General features: G+C 40.2%; 1 protein-coding gene across 8 annotated transcripts in view; it reads left to right on the top strand.

Moving 5' to 3' along the window:
* The window catches only part of Stk33 (serine/threonine kinase 33), a 176086-nt gene that overhangs the window by 93224 nt on the left and 73464 nt on the right, over nucleotides 1–9398 (top strand). The gene's annotated exons all lie outside the window — the stretch shown is intronic.

Raw genomic sequence — 9398 nt, 5'->3', positions numbered from 1 at the left:
CAAATTTCTAATTCCTCATATTATTGGATTTCAATCGATTAGGATATGTTGGTAATATTAATTTTTATCTTAATATATTAAGAAAAGGTAATTGTCACTTCCTGTCATTTTTGTTGTAAGAGATGGAATTAGGCTTGTGTGGATTTGTTGAAAGATTACTTTCTTCTTCTAGGGTGTAGTTTTGCTCCTTATGTTGATGTTTTCCATCTATTATCCTTTGCAGGGCTGGATTTGTGGAAAGATACTGTGTAAATTTGGTTTTGTCATGGAATATCTTGTTTTCTCCATCTATGGTAATTGAGAGTTTTGCTTGGTATAGTAACCTGGGCTGGCATTTGTGTTCTCTTAGAGTCTGTATGATATCTGCCCAGGATCTTGTAGCTTTCATAGTCTCTGGTAAGAAGTCTGGTATAATTCTGATAGGCCTGCCTTTGTATGTTACTTGACCTTTTCTCTTACTGCTTTTAAAATTCTTTTTTTGTTTAGTGTATTTGATGTTTTGATCATTATGTGTCGGGAGGAATTTCTTTTCTGGTCTAGTCTATTTGAAGTTCTGTAGGCTTCTTGTATGTTCATGGGCATCTCTTTCTTTAGGTTAGGGAAGTTTTCTTCTATAATTTTGTTGAAGATATTTACTGGCCCTTTAAGTTGAGAGTCTTCACTCTCTTTTATACCTATCATCCTTAGGTTTGGTCTTCTCATTGTGCCCTGGATTTCCTGGATGTTTTGGGTTAGGAGCTTTTTGCTTTTTGCATTTTCTTTGACTGTTGTGGCAATGTTTTCTAAGGTGTCTTCTGCCCCTGAGATTCTCTCTTCTATCTCTTGTATTCTGTTGGTGATCTATGACTCCTGGTTTGTTTCCTTGGTTTTGTATGGCCAGGGTTGTCTCTCTTTCTGTTTTCTTTATTGTTTCTATTTCCATTTTTAGATTATGGGTTGTTTTGCTCATTTCCTTCACCTGTTTGATTGTGTTTTCCTGTAGTTCTTTAAGGGATTTTTGTGTTTCCTCTTTAAGGACTTTTAGCTGTTTACCTGTGTTCTCTTGTATTTCTTTGAGGGTGCTATTTATGTCTTTCTTAAAGTCCTGTATCATCACCATGAGAAGTGATTTTATATCTGAATCTTGCTTTTCCGGTGTAATGGTGTGTCCAGGACTTGCTATGGTGGGAGAATTGGGTTCTGATGATGCCAAGTGACCTTGGTTTGTGCTGTTTATTTTCTTACGCTTGCCGCCCGCCATCAGGTTATCTCTAGTGCTATCTGCCCATGCTAAATCTGACTGGAGCCTGCCTTCCTGTGATCCTGGTTGTGTCAGAACTCCACAGAGTCAAGCTATCTCTGTGACCCTGTGATTTTGGGATCCTGTGATCCTGGGCTTGTTAGATCACTTGGGAGTGGAGCTTCCTCTGGGTGTTTTGGGACTGGCTGTGGAGCTTGCATCCAAGGTCTGCTCTGGACACCAGCCCAGATAGACCGGAAGGAACCCGAGTCACTGGGCTGGTAGAGTTCCTGTGTGTCTGGTCCTGCTGGTCCTAGTTACTCCCAGTGTTGGGACAGATGTTGGGTCCTCCTCTCCTCTGATCCTGGGTGTGTCAGAGCGCCTGGGAGTGGAGCTTCCTCTGGTTGTTGTGGGACTAGTTGTCCCCATTTGTCTATTCTTGATCTTAGAGCATGAGCCATTGGTGTCCTGTTCAGGAGATTTTCCCCTGTGCCCATGTGTTCGAGGCTTTTCCCCACTTTCTCTTGTATTAGATTCAGTGTATCTGATTTTATGTGGAGGTTCTTGGTCTACTGGGACTTGAGCTTTTTACAAGGAGATTGGAATGGATCAATTTGCATTCTTCTACACATTGAGCCAGTGCAATTTGTTGAAAATGCTGTCTTTTTTCCCCCACTGGATGGTTTTAGCTCCTTTGTCAAAGATCAAGTGACCATAAGTTTGTGGGTTCATTTCTAGTTCTTCAATTCTGTTCTATTGATCTACCTTACTGTCACTGTACCAATACTATGCAGTTTTTATCACTATTGCTCTGTAGTACAGCTTGAGTTCAGGGATGGTGATTCCCTCAGAAGTTCTTTTATTATTGAGAATAGTTTTTGCTATCCTGGGATTTTTTTGTTATTCCAAGTGAATTTGAGAATCTAAGAACACATCAAAACCTTCATTTACCACGATCAAGTAGGCTTCATCCCAGGGATGTAGGGATGATTCAATATATGGAAATCCATCAACATAATCTACTACATAAACAAACTCAAAGAAAAAAAACATGATCATTTCACTAGATGCTGAAAAATCATTTGACAAAATTCAACATACCTTCATGTTAAAAATCTTAGAAAGATCAAGAATTCAAGGCCCATACCTAAACATAGTAAAAGCAATATACAGCAACCAGCAGCCAACATCAAACTAAATGGAGAGAAACTTAAAAGAAACCCACTAAAATCAGGGACTAGACAAGATTGCCCACTCTCTCCCTATCTATTCAATATAGTACTTGAAGCTGTAGCTAGAGCAATTAGACAGCAAAAGGTCAAAGGGATACAAATTAGAGGGGAAGAATTCAAAATATTACTATTTGCAGATGATATGATACTATACTTAAGTGACTCCAAAAATTCCACCAGAGAACTCCTACAGCTGATAAACAACTTCAGCAGAGTGACTGGATATAAAATTAACTCAAATCAGCAGCCTTCCTCTACTCAAAGGATAAACAGGTTGAGAAAGAAATTGGGGAAATGACACCCTTCACAATAGTCACAAACAATATAAAATATCTTGGTGTGACTCTAACCAAACAAGTGAAAGATCTGTATGAAAAGAACTTCAAGTCTCTGAAGAAAGAAATCGAAGAAGATCTCAGAAGATGGAAAGATTTCCCATGCTCATGGTTTGGTAGGATTAATATAGTAAAAATGACCACATTGCTGAAAGCAATCTACAGATGCAATGCAATCCCCATCAAAATTCCAACTCAATTCTTGAGTTAGAAAGAGCAATTCTCAAATTCACTCTCCCAATTATTTAAATTAAGTTTTATTTTATTAGTGTGTGTGTGTGTGTGTGTGTGTGAGAGAGAGAGAGAGAGAGAGAGAGAGAGAGAGAGAGAGAGAGAGAGAGAGAGAGAGAGAGAGAGAGAGATGATTGAGGGAGGTACATGGGATGTACATGTCCTTTCGTCTTCAATAGGGTCCTGGGAACCAAACTCAGGTCACCAGGATTTACTGGCTGAGCCACCTAACCAGTCCTTTCTAACCATTTCTGTTCAACATAGTCTTGGAAGTACCCATAAGAACCAACCAACCAACCAATAAAAACAAAACAAAACAAAACAAAACAAAACAAGAAAACAGAAGCATTTGTGTGTGTGTGTGTATTGTGTGTGATAATGTGTTGTGTGAGTGTGTGTGAGAGTGTGTTCTGAGTGTGTATTTTGTGTGAATGTGCGGTGTGTGAATGTTTGTGTATGTATGAGTGAGTATGTGAATGTGTATATGTGTGTATGTGAGTGAATGTGTGTGTGGTCTGTTGTGTGAGTGAGTATGTATGTGTGTGTTTGTTGCACATGGCATATGTGGGTATGTTCATCTGTGCCTGCACATGTGAAGGCCAGAGTTTAACTTAGAATATTTTCCTCAGTTGCTTTTCACTTTATGTTTTGAGAACCTGAGTGAGACCTTACTCACTGGGATAGACTGTTGGGCCAATGAGCTCTGTGGATCCACCTGACCCTTAATTCCCACCCTACCCCAGTCCCCGTCGGCCCCAGCACCAGGGTTACAGATACATGGGATTGCTCCTGGTTTTGGGCGCTGAAGATCTGATCTCAGGTCCTCATGCCTGCACAGCAAGTGCTTTACCCAGCCAGCAATCTCTTACCTTTTGTAAACATGCTGTCGGGAGCAGGGTTTAATGAGAAGAAACTCAGCTACAGTTTAAGTAGGCCTTTTCATTGTAAATCATTTTGTAGATTTCTATAAAAAATTTCTGCTTCTCATTGTTAAAAAAATAAAACCCATAGCATCGTCATCATTAGACATCCGTAGAGTGATGCCTTATGCATTTGACATGGGACTTTCTATACCTGCCAAGGAAAAAGCACTATTTGCCTGAGCATAAAAGCTGTTATTTGATGATCTATTCCATTGCTCTGAGTCATTGATAGTTACAGGATTTATATTTATCCTGTAATGCAAAACAGTTTCTTCTAGGTCTGAAGTAAAGTCATTTCATAAAATGTATGCAGGAACATTCCAAATTATCTTTGTCTTGCTTTATGTACTTGAAAATGAAGTTAAGCATTTGTAAGATTGCTCTCTCTTTTTATGTCTCTATGTCTCTGTCTCTGTCTCTTTCTATCTTTGTGTGTGTATACAAGTAAATAGGCATACATGTATATGGACCAGAAGTTAACCTTTGGTGTTGTTCTCAGGAGCCATCGACATTTTTTTGTTTATGTTTATGTTATAAGATATGGTCTCTCACTGGCACTTGGGGCTCTCTGATTAGGCTAGGCTGTCTGGGCCACCTGGCCCCGGGGATCCTCCTGTTTCTGCTCCCCAAAGCTGGAATTATAAGTGTGTACAACCACACATGGATTTTTATGTGAGTGCTTGGGATTGAACTCAGGTCCCCAGGCTTGTGCAGCAATAGCTTTATCATGGCGCCCTCTCCCTACCCCTCTGAAGGGTACTTTACATGTGCTGTTCCTCACATTTGCCATTGTCAGTGTAAACAACAAAAGTTGTTTCCTCACTGCTTTGATGAAAGGCTGTACTTACTGGATTGACTTGTTTATTATTTCTAAATGATTTTAGAACATGTAGTACATATTACATTGTGTTAAAACAAGTATAGCACTTGAAAATTTTTTGCTTTTATTCACAAATGAGATTGACTAATAGAATCCCTTCCTTCTTGTGAGGGCCATTACCAATGGTAAGGTTTTCATTATGTGAACTGGATACAACAAAGCTAGATGGCTGTCCTGTGCTCCAACGTTTGTATAAATATCACTCACTCGCTGTCTCAGTCAGGATCTACTTGCTTGGAAGAGACACCATGACCAATGTAATTCTTATAAAGGAAAACACTTAATCGGGGCTGTCTTACAGTTTCAGAGACTTAGTCCATTATCATGATGGTGGGAAGCACAGCATCATGCAGGCAGACATGGTGCTGGAGAAGCCAAATGTTCTACATGTTGATCTGCAGGCAGTAACTGTCTTCCACAGGCAGCAGAACCTGAGCATAGGAGTCCACAATAGCTGCCTACACAGTGATGTATTTCCTCCAACAAGGCCATACCTCCTTCGATAAGGCCACACACTCCCTATGGCCAAGCATTCAAACTTGTTCAAATCACCACACCCACTAAGTGTGGAAATGAACTCTGCTGTGACACTCTCTAAATGAGGTGATCAATAATTTGAAGATATTAAAGTGAGGTGAGGGGATCGAGGACACAGACCTTCTGTTTCAGTGAGGTGGATAGGAAAGCCCCTCAAGTGAATAGAAGCCACAGTGAAGCAAATGATAGTTTGAGGGAGTATATCCTTACTGAGGAAGCAGAAGGCAAACCCTGAATATAATCAGGAGCAGCAAAGTGAGCTACAAGACTGAGCCTGAGAGATAGTAATGGGCTATTTATTTGATTCAAGAGATCTTAATGTTTGTTCCTTTAACCAAAGTTTTCTATTGACTGTTTGCTTAGCATTTTCTTTTTCTGAAGGTTTTAGAGCATACAGTTTCTTTTTCTTAAATGCTTGTGTGTATGTGTATGTGGTTTGTGTGTGTGTGTGTGTGTGTGTGTGTGTTGGTGCAGGCACATATGTGCTGTAATGCATGTGGGGAGTCAACAGCTTTCCACCTTATTCGAGATGGTTTCTTGTTCACTGTGGCCTGTGCTAGGCTAGTTGGCCTTCATGCTTGCATGGATTCTTCTTTCTTCACTTCCCATCTGGATGTAGGATGACTGGGGTTACAAATGTGTGTTACCATGTCTGGATTTACGTGCGTTCTGGGCTCTAAACCTGGATATTTACATCTGCATGGCAAGTGCTTTACCTACTAAGCCATCTCTCCACTCTTCAGAACAAACATCTCTTTTTGAGAGCAGTGGTGACAATATTATATAAGTCACATAGCTATTCCTAAGGCCAAGAAATATAAATATGTATATATATATGTATGTATATCACACACACACACACACACACACACACACACACACACACACACACACATATATAATGTTAAGGAGCACATTGCTACCTCTAACAAAACCAGGATTCTGTTAGTAAGGAAGAATGGGACAATAAATATTGGATAAACAGCTAGCAGTACCTTTTATAAAATCCTGTGGGCCTGGTGACTCCCATGTTATACAGAGTGCTGTTATATCAAGCACAGCAAAATTGAAAGTTTCCCCATTTATTTTATGAAATGACTTAGTATCTCATCTCAAAAACTAATAGATATGTCTGAAAGGAACAAAAAATGTAATTTATAAATGTAACTGAAAACTCAAAATACAAACATGTCATCTTTCCAGTATCCTAAAAAAATAATTCATCAGGATCACTTAGGGTCTATAGTATAATAGCAATAATATCAGAAATGATTTTAATATTGGGAAAATTAAAATATAAATCCAAATATAATATTACATATCAAAGGCCTGGTAAAAAGTATTATGATATACAAAATCAATAAAGGACTTGACAGAGGTTGGCACCTAGTTCTGGTTAAAAATCATGTTACATAGCATCATCTTGCCTCCTAAACCTCTGTTTGTGCCCACAGACAAAAACTCCCATCAACCCTAATCACAGAATGTCTCTTTCCAGTCAAGGTACTGAGAAGAAGCAAAAGTTGTGGGTTCAGCCCTAAATAAGATATTTGCACCACTCTCTCTTAGATTCAGGGAAGATTGCAGAGGAGGGAGTGGACATAGGATGTAAGAGCTGAAAAGCAGGGCGAAGGAGCTGTGAATGTCATCCGCTAGACTCAGTGAACATTGCAATCATCAGTTTACAATAGTGAACGTGCACGTGACTGGCCCTACCAATCAATCATGGGAGGGTGAATGGAACCCACCCTTACTGCTGAACTGGTGGCTGTTGATAGATTCTGGGAGAACCCCTGTCTTCAGTTGTGTAGCCACCCCTGAGCTTGTCAGCTCCAAACTCATGGTTACAGAGACAACCCGGGTTAAACTCAGGGAAAGGAGAGGATCACAGAACAAAATGTATAGGCATGAATGTGTGGAAACCTTGCTAATTAAGGTCACAGTCTACTATTGTCTGGACAGCTTTCTTGAGCTCTGCACAAAATGGATAACTTCCCTTTACCAGCAGGCCTTCTCCTTCTCTGACCTTGTCTGGGGATCCCCACCTCCAAATCCCATAGGTGGGGAAGATGGAGTAGTGATTGGCAGACTCCAAGTTCAACTTCCTCTTTCCCCTTCCCTCCTCCACCCCAACCCTAAGAACTTGCCTAGCAAGTACCTAGGATTGCTGGAATGCCTCTCCATGCAAACAAGGCATTTATAGAACTTTAAAATTCTAGCCAATTATTTTCATTTACCCAGAAAACTCCTTCCCACTCTCTAAGGTCCATATATACCCCTGGTTCATCTCAAATAAAGTATGTATTCAAGCCCACCCTGAATAAAGCTTGACCAGGATCCTGTAGAACTCCACTGTAGAACTTGCTCTGGACTTTGCTTCATCCTTCTAGTCCAGTGTGCAGCGGCATCAAGTGGCATCTACAGCTGGACCCCGAACTGCATACCACACCACACATGAACATGAGAAAGAAATGTAGAGGGGAAGGAGTGAAGGAAGGCAGGTTGTAGGAAGAGGGAGAAGGTGGGGGGTTAAAGTGATCATGCATTTGTACATATTTGAAATTGTCAAAGAACAAATGTAATTAATAAAAAGAAATAACTAGCCCTAAGTATCTGAGACTAGAAATATAGTTCTTTAGTAAATTAAGAATATTTAATTTCCTATGCTAGCAAGTTTATTCTATTTCAAAGGATAAAAGTGTGTTTTAACCCCCCCCCAAGCCTGTGAAGCTGCCTATAAAATATACTTTAAAAGAATATCTGAACTAGGGTGACATAAAGCCATAACAGTAGGCTCCTTTTTGCTTCTGCAGGTTTCCCCAGGCATTCTCCGATATGTGTCCTGGGGCTCATTCTCCTTTCCCTCTTCAGTTCCTGCTTCTCCAGCTTGGTAGAATTCTTTTTTTTTTTTTTTTATTAGATATTTTCTTTATTTACATGTAATTTTCTCCTTTCCCAGTTTCCCCTCCAAAAAACAAACAAACAAACAAAAACAACAAGAACAAATCCCTGTTGCCTCCCCCCTCCCCATGCCTGCCACCCCTCCGTCTCTCACTTATTGACCCCTATACTGGGGCACAGAACCTTCACAGGGCTGAGGTCCTCTCCTCCTACTGATGATCGACTTTGCAATCCTCTACTATACACATGCTGCCAGAACAATCAGACCCCTCCATGTGCAGACCTTGGCTGGTGGTTGAGTCCCTGGGAGCTCTGAGGGTACTAGTTAGTTCATATTGTTGTTTGTCCTAAGGGGCTGCAAACCCCTCAGCTCCATAGGTCCTTTCTCTAACTCCTTCACTGGGGACCCTGTACCCAGTTCAATGGATGGCTGTCAGCCTCTACATCTTTATTAGTCAGGTACTGTCAGAGCCTCTCAGGCGATAGCTATATTTAGGCTGGCTTGTCCTTCCTTCAGACTCTGCTCCATAGTTAATCTCTGCAACTCCTTCCATGGGTATTTGGGTCCCCCTTTAAGAAGGAATGAAATGTCTACCTTTTGGTCTTCCTTCTTCTTGAGTTTCTTGTGGTTTTTGGGTTGTTCTTCCTGTATTCCAAACTTCTGGGCTAATAACCACTTATCAGAGAGTGCATACCATGTGTGTTCTTTTGCGATTGGGTTACCTAACTCAGGATGATATTCTCCAGATGGTAGAATTCTTAAGAAAAATGTGTGCCCATTTATTCCCCTCTAAAAGTAAGGCTACTTTTAATATTTCCTTTTAACTTTTACAATTATAAAATCAAATTATTCTTTTCCTTTAGTGAAGAGATATTTGCTGAGATATTTGCTAGTAGGCTAGAGCTTTAAATTATGAAACCAATATGTTCTACACCAATATTTTTTTAGATTTTTAGCTATAATCACATTAAGAAATAAGTTAGGCCTATTGTTGTTGGTAGTAACCATGTTATGGTCCAGTTTTAAGTATGAACTTTTTTTTGGTGGAATAATTTGGTTCTAGTTGTGCCAGCCGCCTTACCCGTCCAGCGGAAATAAGGAGGCAAACACCAAGCCCTTCTCCATGCAGTTTAATCAGG

Source organism: Mastomys coucha, unplaced genomic scaffold (assembly GCF_008632895.1).
Source record: "Mastomys coucha isolate ucsf_1 unplaced genomic scaffold, UCSF_Mcou_1 pScaffold21, whole genome shotgun sequence".
In the NCBI taxonomy this organism is placed as follows: domain Eukaryota; kingdom Metazoa; phylum Chordata; class Mammalia; order Rodentia; family Muridae; genus Mastomys; species Mastomys coucha.
This window is presented reverse-complemented; position numbering and strand designations above follow the sequence as displayed.